This window comes from Hoplias malabaricus, chromosome 4 (assembly GCF_029633855.1).
Source record: "Hoplias malabaricus isolate fHopMal1 chromosome 4, fHopMal1.hap1, whole genome shotgun sequence".
Lineage (NCBI taxonomy): Eukaryota > Metazoa > Chordata > Actinopteri > Characiformes > Erythrinidae > Hoplias > Hoplias malabaricus.
In genome coordinates this window covers 37613694-37628882 of record NC_089803.1, presented here as the reverse complement: position 1 = coordinate 37628882, position 15189 = coordinate 37613694, and the positions used below count along the sequence as shown (strand labels likewise).

The 15189-nt window shown below is 44.8% G+C and overlaps 1 protein-coding gene across 2 annotated transcripts in view; it reads right to left on the bottom strand.

Moving 5' to 3' along the window:
• syt7a (synaptotagmin VIIa) overlaps window positions 1-15189 on the bottom strand; it is a 140197-nt gene that overhangs the window by 41566 nt on the left and 83442 nt on the right. The window lies entirely within an intron of this gene.

The following is a 15189-nucleotide window of genomic DNA, read 5'->3' as shown; positions in this document are numbered from 1 at the left end:
ATTGCCAGCCTACTAATTAAGCTTATGAAAGAAATACAGATTTGGAGTGCCTGCACTATGTCTGTATGTAAGCCATTATCCTCTTCCACATCTTCCTCCTCCACCTCTCCCTGCACCTCTCCATTTCTACCACTCTTCTCTCTGATTGCTGAAATCATACTGCCCGTCCTCAGTCATCTCGACGGTAATTACCACGCATGCATATTTACATGGAAATAGCCAATTTAACTCCATCACCTCATGGTAGTGTCACTAAGACTCACCCTCAGGGGAGAGAGGGAGAGAGAGGGAGAGAGAGGGAGAGAGAGAGAGAGAGAGAGAGAGAGAGAGAGAGAGAGAGAGAGAAATGGAAGATACAGAGGATTTTTCTTCTCTGTCACAGCTTATGTCATTATGTCTAATAAATCCATCATATTTTACTTCATAAGTATATCACTTTTTCTGGTCTTCCTTTAATGAAAAATTCAGTTAAATTGTATATAAGATTATTGGCAAATACAGGGCAATTCTCTAAAATAACATAGAGAAGATTTCTGTAATAATAATGTTTATTCCTTTAACTTGTCATACAGAGTATGATTTGATCTGCTTTGTTTCTCGCTCTGATTTTTTTCTATATTTTGTTCTGTTGATGTGAGATTCCCCTCTCCTGTGCTTTTGTATCACTTGCCTCTACTGTTTGTTTTCTTTGCCATGTGCTTCATTATGTCCTGTCCTTGTGTTCCTTGTGCTAGGCCCCATCACACATCTGTCGGATTAATCTTTAGGTGTCTCTGACTCTGTTATCTTCTTAAGCGTTTGTGCTCAGTCCTTGGTTGTTATTTATTGCTTTTGTTCATGCTAATGTTAATAAACCAGTGAGAGTAGATGTGTCAGTAAGCCTGTGGATTTGTTCCGGTTCATGTTTTACATTTGTACGAGATTCTTGCTCGTATATGTTTATTAAAATCACCTCCAGACTTGTATCAACCCTCTGTTTGATATCACATCACAGCTTGTATGTGTTGATGCAGTCCCCATTCAGTGAGGATGAATCTAATGAGCTCAGTCAATATTTTCAGACGTAAGAGAATTCAATAATTAGGGCCCTATAACAGACATTGGTATACAGCTAAGCACTCAATTTCCAGTGTTGGCTTGCTCTTCCCACTCTGGATGTTAATCAACCCGAAGAACAGCAGCCAATCCCTGCCTCGCCTTTCAACCAAAAAACAAATAATACATGTGAGACACACCGGGCATGCAGCTGTAAACAGAAGCGCTGGGGAAGGCTCCATACCAGCCTCAGCAAACATGCTAAAGAGGATACAGCACATTGCACCTACTACATCGCTCTAAACAAAACGTGGTGGAATGTGTGTGTCTGTAAAATCATGTTGGGATTCTTCTTAAAGACTTTCAGAAGTGTTTATATGAATTCGGTTTTTATTACGTAATTCCATCTGTGTTTTCTGTGAGGATGTGTACAGCAGATGTGTATCTAAGTGTTAGCTAAGTGACTGTTGTTATTTATCTCAGCATAACAATTGTATTTACGTTTTAATACGTTTTACATACAGATACATATCGTCATTGTCTACAGAAAAACATGTATATGCTAAAGAGTAAGAATGTAGTTAAAGGTAAAAGCATTTTTTTATTTAATGCAGGTGAATGTAAATAAAATGCCATTTGACACCTTATTCTACATTTTGAGCTTATTGTTTCATTTACATATGATGACATACTACATAGAAAACTAAAAATCTGGAGAAGAGTGTTAAGGCTATTTCTGAGGAGAAAGTGATATAGAAATTAACACATTCATTGACCAAAACATAAAAAAACACCTGCTATAAATGCAGATAGATCTTCAGTTAGAAAGTAGATATTTTGATTGCATACTATCGCCAGCAAAGTACATTTTAGCTAAGAGACTCTACAGTGCTCTGTCAACAGCTCTGTCAAAATATTTATGTGCTTTGAAACCATGCTTTTACATTCAGCTCCTATTGTTGACAGGCAAACTGCTCTATTTCATAACCAAGAGGTAGAAATATTAAGTCCTTCACCACAAGGAAACATTATTTCTTGTGTAAGGTTACAGCTGGCAAAGCCTTGTACAGTAGCTACATAAAGCATCCACAGACTCAGATATATATTTGTGCACTTATATAGGTTGTATTTACAAAAATGACAGCACTTAAAATTGTCTGCTATACAGTACTTCTCTACTGTACAACACTGTAACAGTACATTACATTACGCTAAAAGCAACAACTTTCACAGCAACAATAGCCTGGCTGACTGTGTTAGTATCTAGTTATAATAAAATATAATATCTTACCCCTGTAGCAACAAAAAAGCCAACTCAGCCTCACTTTTGAAACCTCCAGTAACTAACTGGCTATTCCATGCATCTTTGGTTTGATAAGGGTGAATGAGCAGATGAAGACTGAGTTTGCCGTTCTGATATCTTCATGGTTAAATTACTGCCATTGTCAGCACCATTATTTAGCCATTTGAAAGCTTAAGTGCCTAAAAGGAGCTAGATCTTCTTTTAAAGAATGTGATGCGAGTACAAAAAGATGTTATGTAGCCAGAAAACCTTCCAGCAAAAACCTACAAGTGTTCAAATTAATAGAATTTAGGTTTAATATATTATCTTCATATATTATATTTTAGCCACAATATATTATCTCGTGGCCACAGTCTATTAAAAACAATCACCATGTCATCTTTAGGGACTCCAAATACTTGAAATCAAAATGGACACTTTTTACCTAAGTTCATCCACTGGTTATATTAAGCATTATTCATTCATTCATTATCTGTAACTGCTTATCCAGTTCAGGGTTGTGGTGGGTCCAGAGCCTACCTGGAATCATTGGGCGCAAGACGGGAGGGGACACCAGTCCTTCACAGGGCCACACACACTCACACATTCACTCACAACTATGGGCACTTTTGAGTCACCAATCCACCTACCAACATGTGTTTTTGGACTGTGGGAGGACACTAGAGCACCTGGAGGAAACTCACACAGACACAGGGAGAACACACCGACTCCTCACAGACATTCACCTGGAGCGGGACTAGAACCCACAACCTCCAGGTCCCTGGAGCTGTGAAACTGAGACACTACCTGCTGCATCACCATGCTACCCCTATATTAAGCATTATTCACCAAAAAAAAAAAAAAAACTAACTATATATAAATAATAATAATAATAATAATAATAATAATAATAATTCATATTTTTTATAAAGCAGAAAAATTCTGAAACATCCTCTGATTTTTGATGATGTCTCCATGCACTAGTGGACAGAAAAAATAACACAGACCAATTATTTTTGTTTCAGCACACCTCTACCTCTACACCTGTCAAGTAAAAATAGCAGGCAACTCCTCAATAAACTCACAATAAACATTATAATCATCTGACTTCCGCTTTAACAGTTCAGCTTTGTTCAGTTCAGGGTGGATGCAGCAACAGGTCAGTCAAAGAAACCCAGGAGTCCCTGTCCCCAGCGGTTTCTTCCAGCTCTTCCAGGGGGACCCCCAGGTGTTCCCAGGCCAGCTGGGAAATAAAATCTCTCCAGAGAGCCCTGGGTGTACCCAGGGGGCCCCCTCCCAGTAGGATGTGACAGGTATAACTCCAACTGGAAGCGACAGGGGGCATCCTTATGAGAGGCTCAAATCACTTGAACTGGCTCCTCTCAATGTGAAGGTGTCGTGTTTCTACTCCTAGCTCATGATTGTTTCAAGGACAGAGAGAGTCCAGCTGTCCGACTGAGACGTTTTATCTGTGAACTAATTTTTTTCCATCTTTATCCAAATCTCTTGACCACAGGTGAGGGTGGGGATGTGAACTGGTATCAGAGCTTGTTTAACACTACATTCCAGTACAGCGACAGCGACAGCATTACCTGCACCCATCACTCTCAACTTTGAATAGGTTTTTATGCCTTACCTGGACAGTGCATATCTTTACAATGGCCTCAGACTCAAAATGTACAGAAGGACAACATAATCTGCAAATTGCAGAGATGCAATTTCCTGATCTCAGAGACCCAAGGCCTCCTGTCTCTAGCTATGTCTATTTATATATTAGAGATGCATGAATACCAATACTGGAATCGAGTATTTACCCAATAGCATGTTCATTTAATCATACTTGTAAATGCAAACGAGACTCCAATACCAACATCCAATACCTTGTGTCTAGTGCAAGTTGCTCCGCTAATGAGCTAATGACGGAATAATGGAAACTGTCTTCCGATAGATGCACAACACTGTGCAAATGCATATCAAGAGCTTGTTTCATCTCATGTTACTAATTTATAGATAGAAAGATACTTTATTGATCTCAAATTATTGGTGGTCTAATGTGGGAAAATGCTAAATAAAATATGGGCAGTTCCAGAAAAGAACAAAAAGGTCTTAATTAAATAAAACTGTTTTAATTAATAATTACACTATTACAAAATGCTCCTGATTGCTTAATTCTAAGTAAGTATCGGTAAGTACATAAATACACGTACTTGTACTTGGCTGAAAAAAAAAGGTATTCATGCATCCCTAACATCTACTCTTCTAAAATTTATAAACAGGGGTTGGAGACTGGACACATCCTTGGCAGAGCCTGGCATTTACACAGAACAGGCCTTTCTGAACACTCATGACTACATGTGAAAATAATTCAAAGCCTTTTGGTTTCAGAGTGTACCTTTTCTTGTTAATATATGAGTTTATATAAAATCAATGTGACAAAAATGACACCTTTTATGAATATTTCTGCATCTGTATCTGCACAAAAGTGAAATCCAATGACATGCATGTGCTAAATAACATTTTACTAATTAAAAAGCTCACGTGGTTTAGTTATATGGAGCGTGATTCCACTCTAGTGAAGAAAGCATTAGCATGTTAGTACAATAATATCTACAATGTTAATACATGTCTGTTATGAATGTCTTACATTGAGCATTCAGAGCAGCACGGACAATTAAGCATTAGTAATCAGCCCACAGTACGAGACTTCACCTAAGGCCTCTGTAACTCTGTGTCTTATAACACTTCGTCTGTCCTGCTTGTACTCTGAGTATGTGAACAGCAGTCTAAGAGTTAAAACATAGCAGGGTTGTGTATATGTGTATAAAGTGTATGAATGATTTGGCTAGCTTGCATCGATTTGGCCAACACCGTAGGGAAGTCTGCTTGTAACGCAGCTTTTTGATTGGTGGAGCTCTGATGTTGCTACAGGAGTCTCCTAGAGCAAGGACACTACAGCTGAATCAGCTCATGCCTGCATGAGTGTGTGTGTGTGTGTGTGTGCGTGCGTGAGAGTGTGTGTGTGTGTGTGCACATGGGAGTGTGTAAAGGAATAGGAGTGCTGGGGTCTATTAATAGAGTCAATGCACTTTATATGTCAGTCAGGACTCACTGGGCTTTCACTCAGTGTATACATTCATTTACGCACATACACAGAATGTAAGACAAAGAGGGGGAGATGCTGCAGAGAGGAAATATAGTGAACTCTGTCTAATATTTCATGTAAATACAATCATGAACAAGCAATTAAAGGCTAGCTGTGCATGGAACGCACTTCAGGGACAAATTTCTTCTCATCTTGTGGCTCAGCCAGAGACACACAGCCAAAAAACATGAGCATACACACACAAATGGTAGTCAGAACACGCACACACTTGTGAGTCAATCCCAGCTAGAGGGGACAGCACATACACACACAAATAAAGCATGCTACACTAACTACGGATATGCATCAAGCATGGCTCGGTTTATTGAAGTTTCAGTCAAAATGGCCATTACACACAAGTTGTTCATTGCATAGTAAAACAAGAAAATATTAACACAAAATGAAAGTAACTGCTTAATGTAATGTCCAGTTTTGCTCTTTGGTGTGTCCACCCTTCATCTTTATTACAGCGCCCATCCTTCCATTCTGAGCTCTGTTTTCCTTATTTTAAAACTATTGAGAGCAATAATTTTCCTCTTCTTTAAAGATCTGTCTTAGTAATTGTTGATGTTTTCCTGCTTTTCACAATCCAGGCAAAACCAACACATCCTCTCACAGTGAAACCTGGATGTGGACCAGTATTTTTTCTTACAATGCATTTTTTGTTTATTTCTTTTCCTCCTGTAGCTTAGTGACAATTTAGGTGGCTATCCAGAGGTTTCATTGCTGTTAGCAGACCTGTTTACATTGTATCTTTGTATATATTTTGCAATACATATTGGAAACATTTATTTTTCATTCTGACTATTCCCATGTAATATTCTCCTTGGAATCTCCTGAAAATGAATGTACTTGAAATAAATGCCCTGTAAATTAAAGGCACTGATGTTTTATGTGCAGAATTTTGCTATCAAAAATTATGTTCAATTCTGTTTGCATGAAAATTAAAAAGAGATTGCCATTGTGAACATACCATCCAAATAATGCAGCTTTAGCCTACAGCAGAATCGTACTGTTGATCAAGTAAATGATATTAGACTGAATGACTGTAATCTAATTGATGTATAATCTGACACATGGTGAAAATCACAGACTTTCCGTTGGGAAAATTTGTTGCTGCTGCTAATGGCAGAAGTTATACATGGCCAAGGACCAGTTCTGCTGTTTGGTTTAGCAAGACTGAGACAAGGTGAGCTGTTCCTGGACCAGTCAAAAAACATTCCACCCAGTGTTACTTTAAATGCAGCCTGGCTTATTAACAGTGCAAAACAACCTCACCACTATCTGTACATTTACTATAACACTCAGCATTATCTAACCAGAGCCACCAGAGAATGTCACAGGTGGAGGGTCTCACCGCAGTAAGTGAAGCAATACAAGCCGTATTTATTGGCTCTGAAATGAGAAATGTTGTGATGTCCCTTGCCTCTGTGAATGATTCCTGCAAGGAGGAGTGGAGCTGAAAGCTTCAGCAATTATCCATCATAACATCAATTATCAGTCCCCCATGAAACATTTGGGAAACCAAGGCTGAGCTCTCTATTAGCCCTCTCTCTCTTATAAATAACTCTTTCTAAAAATAATTTAAACATCAGCACGTACTACAGGCAAGCGTTTCTGTTTCTGCTGCTGTTGCACGACTTATGTTTTTCCTTGTGTTAAGCAAATGTCATGATGACAGATCCGTTATGATTCCGAGTCAGAGGCTTATACCATCCACATACAAATCATATATATACATATATCCCTACAACACTGACCGTGTGCAGCAAATAGATATCTATGAATGTAAATTGTATGTATGTGAAAGCATATGTAAATTAATAAAGGGATAAAGGTTCAATATATGACTGGGGTCAACAGCAATGGGATGCTAACACTTTCGAGCTGCTTGTGTTAATAAGCTATGTAAAGCAGGAGACATCTTATAAGAGGGAAATTATGCACTCTTTTTCATGTTTTGTGTTCATGTGGTTAATCTGTCACGTGTCATCTAATTTATCTGCACCATAACTGTGTGCATAGACACCCGATTGTATATTCCAACAGCATATTTTTAGAAAGGTAAAAAATAAACTGTGCCTATATTTGAAGCACAAAATGAGGCCTGGTTCACACACAGCCTACACTGGCACATGTCTCCACACACATACACACACACACAGATGCAGGCTGTACTTACAAACAGTGAATCCTGGGAATGCAGAGCAGTCTCGGTTTCTGACAGGCAAGAACAAGCTATCAAGGGCAACTCATCTATCATTAAACAGCATCATCAAATTTTTAGAAAGATGGAGAGAGAGAGAGAGAGAGAGAGAGAGAGAGAGAGAGAGAGAGAGAGAAAGGGGAAGACAGAGAGAAGGAGAGAATGAGAGGGAGTACGTCGGGAGGAGGGGTTTAAAATAGCATGTAGAATAACATGAGGAAAAGAGAGGAGAGAGAGAGAGAGAGAGAGGCGGGGGGCATGAGAGGGAGAGACTGACTGTGGCAACGAAAGAGGCAGAGCAAGGGAAAGCAACAGTGTCAACCATGAGGCTTGCAAGTGAAGAAAAAGATGAGTGACAGATATTCTCGAGGGTGTCTATTTAAAATGATAAGGAACTGGTTTGTGTTTGTGTGCGTATGTGTGAGGAATCCAGGATTTTAAATCATGTTATGGGGCTACAAGCTGGTCTCCACAGTGTAAATAATTTAAATATTTTAGGGTAAGTGTTAGGGTTAGGGTAAGAGTTTAGTTAGGCTAGCTGTACTTGAAGCTAAATCTCCACAGAATTAATGGAATTCTATGTATTGATCCAACACTGTTTGAAAACAAACTTGTGTAGGAAAGACAGATTAATAGAGGTAGCTATTGTCAGCAACTTCACAATAAAATAAGTGCCCTGAAGTGGTACAGCATCTAGACAAAACAATGTGTAAAACTGTATTTGTTAAGTGAATTTTTAACTTACATTTTGTTCTCCCTGTGTTTGCAGGGGTTTCCTCCGGGATCTCCGGTTTCCTTACACAGTCCAAATATGAATTGGCTTCTCTAATAGCTGCCCTGGTGTGAGTGAATGAGTGTGTATGTGAATGAATGTTTGTATGTGTGTGAGTGAATGTGTGTATGCCCAGACAAGTATTGGTGCCCGATGCAGTCCTCCAGGTGGACGGTCATTCCTGGTTGAAAATACGCTGTGCACGTTTGGCTGCCGCTTCTTGGCAGCATGTGAGGGATTGAGTGTTGTATGTGCAGTGTTGATTGTAACGCACCCTTAGATATCTAGAAAGGCACTATACAAGTGTAACAATAAATAAAATGAATAAATAGTGTTATGAGTTTCCTGAGATGCCAATTTTAAAGTAGATAGAGAGTAAATGGCCTGACCAATTTGAGTACTGTGTGTGACTTCACTGAGATTGCCACAAAAATTCAAGAGGAGACACTTGTGAGATTCCTAGTCTCTTTTTCTGAGAAGAATCTGAGCAGCAGGAGACTTCAGTAAATGTTTCCTTCTGTCAGAGATATTAAGAAGATCTCATTTCTGATTCTTCTTCCCTTTGCATCTGTACAATGAATCACAGATGTGGAATGGAAGGCAGTTTTCAGTTCGAAGTATAGTGGTATAAATGATCAGTGAACAATTAAAAATTTAAAAACCGCAAACATCACATCAAATGTTTGTTCTTAAAGCTGTTACAACACAAAGCCTCTTCACACACACAGACAAAAATTCACAGTAAGCGATGATGACAGCAGGCTACAGATTAATATCTCACAACAGGAAAAAGATTCAGTACACAATTACAGTGCTCATACATGCATTTTAAAGGACATTTACTGCATTAATGCACACAACAGCAGGCTTGATAGCATGGCATGATAAAAAAATGAACTTCACTCCATTGCTCCATAGCAAAGAAGGAGCAGGAGGGTGCTTTTTATCACTTTGTTAGGAACAAAATGGAGGGACATATTAGCAAGAAACCATAGTTTTCAACATTTACAGATGTTGACAGATGAAGACCCACAAACAAATATGACAGCCAATATGATGCACTGACAGATTCATTCATACATTCAATGTCTGTAACTGCTTATCTAATTCAGAGCGGCAGTGGGTTCAGGGCTTACCTGGAATCACTAGGCACGAGGCAAGAACACACCCTGGTGGTAGGGTTGGGCAGTATAATGATAAAACCGTATATCGAGGTATTTAAAAGTGTGGATGGCATCTTAAAATGAGGGCAGTATTTTTGACGTGTGTGTGGTGTGTCAAATTTCTGTTCTGTGTCTTTAAAAGTCGACTAAAATGTTCATGTGCATTTAAGAGAGCCACAGGGAGGGGGCGCTGTGGGAGCTCAATGACTGCTATCTTAAATGGTGGAGAAAAAGGTGGAGAAAAATGGTCTTAAAAAAGGTGAAGAAAAACACAAGCCCACAGCAGTTGTAAGTTTAGCGCTGAGTTTCAGTTAAGAGAGAGAAAGAAAGCTGTAAACAGACATAATTCTCAAAAAATCCTTCACTGGACTTTGTGCTCACAGGTACATGGCTTTATCCTGTAAATATGTGTGTTTTGAGCTTCAGTTCGCTGAAAAATCTGCTAAACCACAAGTGCCCATTAGTGCCAGCTGTGCTTCTAAACAATGCACACCGCCTTATTTCACTTATTTTCGAACTTCTGTTCTTTGCTGAAATTTGCTCCCTCAGTTTAGCTAAATTCAATCAACTTTGTGCTCACTTAGCACAGCGATAATACATTTTACCACGATAATATTATGAGACAGTATGACAAATGTGGATACAACCCATCCCTACCTGGAGGGGGCACTAGTCCATAACAGGGCACCACACACATCCACTCATACCTGTGGACACCTTTAAATAACTAATACACCTACCTATGTGCTTGTGGGAGGAAACAGGAACACCCAGTGGGAACCCACTCTGAGATGGAAGAACACACCAAACTCCTCACAGACAGTGGGCTTGAACCCACAACCCTGGAGCTGTGTGACAGCGACACTACCTGCAGCACCACCACCGTGCCACCCACACTGGGAGTAGTCAGTGAGAAATCATGTTTAAACTAGAAAGTAAACTGGCATTGACCTTTACGTGTGAATGTAAACTTGGATCCTCTCCAGTATTTGCATTTAAACGACTTGTGTACATGGAATCTGGCAAAAGTTTATTCAGCCACCTAAAAAGCATAAATTGTCACGCCTTCGTCCTGTCAGTTTGTTGTCCCCGCCATGTGCTTTATTTGCACATGGCTCTGTTTTGTTTATGTTCGAGTCTCCGCCTTTGTTCCGCCTCCTCGTCCGTGTCATGTGTTACCCGTCCTCGTTATCTGTCCAGGTGTGTCTCGTTTGTGTTGGTATTTAAGCTCTCTTGTCTCGTGTCCTGTTGGTCGTTCATTTCACATTCTCATTTATCCTTTCTCATGTCAGTCATGTTATCTGTCTGTCTCCGTAGTTTCTCTCGTCGTCGTTTCGCTCCCCAGTCTAGTCTGTCTAAGTGTTAGTTTAGTTTCATTTCGTGTTGTGTTGTAACTACTGTTTCCTGTCATTGTTTTGTTATTTCTTTCATTATAATTAAAATACCGTGTTTTAGCAAATGCGTCCGCCTCCGTCAGTCCGCTCCGTGAATCCTGACAGAATGAACGACCACAAGGACGCAGCTAGCGCGGATTACTACCTCAAGGGGTGTGCCGTTCGCCGGACTCCATTCCGCACAGGCCCCAAAGATCCTGTGGGGGAGGCTTTGAAAGCGGCCTCGGAATGGAGTCGCCGGCTCCAGCTCCTGCCTGGCGCTGTTCCGGATCCTATAGCGGTGGAGTCGACTCGGGAATCGAGTCGTTGCGCCGGCGGGAGTCGAAAGAGTCGGCGGAAGAACCGTGCTGGAGTTCCCCCCTCGACGGAGGATTACCCCCTCAGGTCCGGGGAAATTTTTGGGGGGGCGTTAAGGGTAGGGGCTGTTAGCCTCACCTCCGTACCTCTGAGGCCTGAGGCTAACAGGGGCGCACCTCGAGGTGATCTAATGGGTGCGCCTGTGAAACCCCCTAAACCCTTTACAGCTCCAGCGCGAGCCCGGCGAGCAGCACAAACCCCTGTCCTCGAGAGCGCGGCACGCGCCTCTCCTGTCCTCGAGAGCGCGGCGCGCGGCTCTCCTGTCTTCGTGAGCGCGACGCGGGCCTCTCCTGCCTCCTTGGACGTCGTCGCAGGTCCCCCTGCCTCCTTGGACGTCGTCGCAGGTCCCCCTGCCTCCTTGGACGTCGTCGCAGGTCCCCCTGCCTCCTTGGACGTCGTCGCAGGTCCCCCTGCCTCCTTGGACGTCGTCGCAGGTCCCCCTGCCTCCTTGGACGTCGTCGCAGGTCCCCCTGCCTCCTTGGACGTCGTCGCAGGTTCCCCTGCCTCCGTGGACGACGTCGCAGGTTCCCCTGCCTCCGTGGACGACGTCGCAGGTTCCCCTGCCTCCGTGGACGACGTCGCAGGTTCCCCTGCCTCCGTGGACGACGTCGCAGGTTCCCCTGCCTCCGTGGACGACGTCGCAGGGCTTCCTGTCCCCGTGATGGCGGCACCCGCCGCTCCAGTCCCCGTGATGGCGGCACCCGCCGCTCCAGTCCCCGTGATGGCGGCACCCGCCGCTCCAGTCCCCGTGATGGCGGCACCCGCCGCTCCAGTCCCCGTGATGGCGGCACCCGCCGCTCCAGTCCCCGTGATGGCGGCACCCGCCGCTCCAGTCCCCGTGATGGCGGCACCCGCCGCTCCAGTGTCTGTGATGGCGGTACCCGCCGCTCCTGTCCCCGTGACTATGGCGGCTCCCGCCGCTCCTGTCCCCGTGACTATGGCGGCTCCCGCCGCTCCTGTCCCCGTGACTATGGCGGCTCCCGCCGCTCCTGTCCCCGTGACTATGGCGGCTCCCGCCGCTCCTGTCCCCGTGACTATGGCGGCTCCCGCCGCTCCTGTCCCCGTGACTATGGCGGCTCCCGCCGCTCCTGTCCCCGTGACTATGGCGGCTCCCGCCGCTCCTGTCCCCGTGACTATGGCGGCTCCCGCCGCTCCTGTCCCCGTGACTATGGCGGCACCCGCCGCTCCAGTCCCCGTGATGGCGGCACCCGCCGCTCCAGTCCCCGTGATGGCGGCACCCGCCGCTCCAGTCCCCGTGATGGCGGCACCCGCCGCTCCAGTCCCCGTGATGGCGGCACCCGCCGCTCCAGTGTCTGTGATGGCGGCACCCGCCGCTCCTGTCCCCGTGACTATGGCGGCTCCCGCCGCTCCTGTCCCCGTGACTATGGCGGCTCCCGCCGCTCCTGTCCCCGTGACTATGGCGGCTCCCGCCGCTCCTGTCCCCGTGACTGTGGCTACGGCCTCTCCTGTCCCCGTGACTGTGGCTACGGCCTCTCCTGTCCCCGTGACTGTGGCTACGGCCTCTCCTGTCCCCGTGACTGTGGCTACGGCCTCTCCTGTCCCCGTGACTGTGGCTACGGCCTCTCCTGTCCCCGTGACTGTGGCTACGGCCTCTCCTGTACCCGTGACTGTGGCTACGGCCGCTCCTGTCCCCGTGACTGTGGCTACGGCCTCCCCTGTCCATGTCCGTAGGTCGGCCCGAAGGACTTCAGGGCCGATCCCCAGAACTGTGCCCAGGCTGGTTCCTCAGACTGCCACACAGACATTAGCCAGTCCTGGGCACCCCCCTGTTACTTTGGTTCCATTGTCTGTCCCTGTCCTGGTTCCCGTCTCTGTCCTTGTCCCTGTACCCGTTTCTGCCTTTGTGTCTGTCCCGGTCCCTGTCACTGTGTTTGTGTCTGTCCCCCTGAATGTCTTGGTCCCTGTTCCCCTACCTAGTCCAGTCCAGTTTCCTGTGAGTCCTGTCCAGTTCCCTGTCAGCCCTGTCCAGTCTATGTTTCAACCCCCTGTCCAGTCTCAAGTCTCGTCTCCTCTCCAGTCCCCGTTTCAACCCTCGGTCCTGTCTCCATTCCAGTCCCCTGTCCTGTCTCCTGCCCATGTCCAGTCTTTGGTCCCCAAACATGTCCAGTCCCCTGTTAGTCCTGTCCAGGCCCCATTTCAACCCTATGTCCCGTCTCCTGTCCAGTCCTTGTTTCAACCCTCTGTCTCGTCTCCTGTCCAGTCCACTGTCCCCAAACATGTCAAGTCACGGTATCCATCCCGCGTTCAGTCACCTGTCCCGTCTCCTGTCCAGTCTCATGTCCAGTCCCCTGTTAGTCCTGTCCAGTCTCTGTTTCAGACCCCTGTCCAGTCTCATGTCCAGTCCCCTATTAGTCCTGTCCAGTCCCCGTTTCAACCCTCTGTCCTGTCTCATGTCCAGTCTCCGTATCCGTCTAGTGTCATGTCACCTGTCCTGTCTTCTGTCCAGTCACATACCCCTGTCCAGTCTAATGTTCCTATCCTGTCCAGTGTCTTGTCACCAGTCTCTGCTCCCGTCCAGTCCCAGCACCCGGTCCTGTCATCAGTCCCGTCTCCATTCCAGTCCCCTGTTCATGTCCAGTCTTCTGTCCCCAAATGTGTCCAGTCTCCGTATCCGTCCCACGTTCAGTCCCCTGTCTTGTCTCCAGTCCAGTCTCCCGTCAATTCCCATGTGTCCACTCCTGTCCTGTCCAGTCCGTTCTCGTCTCTTGTGGCCCCCCTTTGTCAGTCTCCTGTCATGTCCCATGTCCCGTCTAGTATATTCGGTCCTGTCGTGTCCCCAGCTCCTGTGTCTGTTCCCGTCCTGTCCTGAGTCCTGTCACCCGTTGGTTTGTTGTCCTGTCTTGTTTTCCGTGCCCTCTCCTGTGCCAGCTCCTGGGGGGTTTAGGAGTACGCGCCCAGGAGTTGCGCGTTCTTGGGGGGGGCATCTGTCACGCCTTCGTCCTGTCAGTTTGTTGTCCCCGCCATGTGCTTTATTTGCACATGGCTCTGTTTTGTTTATGTTCGAGTCTCCGCCTTTGTTCCGCCTCCTCGTCCGTGTCATGTGTTACCCGTCCTCGTTATCTGTCCAGGTGTGTCTCGTTTGTGTTGGTATTTAAGCTCTCTTGTCTCGTGTCCTGTTGGTCGTTCATTTCACATTCTCATTTATCCTTTCTCATGTCAGTCATGTTATCTGTCTGTCTCCGTAGTTTCTCTCGTCGTCGTTTCGCTCCCCAGTCTAGTCTGTCTAAGTGTTAGTTTAGTTTCATTTCGTGTTGTGTTGTAACTACTGTTTCCTGTCATTGTTTTGTTATTTCTTTCATTATAATTAAAATACCGTGTTTTAGCAAATGCGTCCGCCTCCGTCAGTCCGCTCCGTGAATCCTGACATAAATAAAAAGGTATTAACATGACCTACATCTACTAGAGCACTTATATGCCATGCAAACCATGCTAAAAATTATCACTCGGTCAGACTTGAATGCCATATAAATTAGTTAAAATTAATATTGATAAAGTCATCAGTGTAATCTATATGTGTATCTCCAGGAGCTTATCTAGGAATACACTGCCATATTGATATTTTGATTTGAAATTGCAAATCACCAACATCATCAGCTACAAGCAAAGCAAAATATATTCACACACAACACACACACAGCATGAAAACCTCACAGCCACAGGCAATGACACCCAGCACAGCTAAAAAAAACAAGCAGTCTGGTCTTTCTACTGACTTAAATCCTCTCTATGAAGCAACTGCTGCATTTAGGGGAATTCTCAGGAGGACATTGTTGTCAGAAGTTCATTTATTCCTTCTCTCTCACTTCCCACCTTCAAA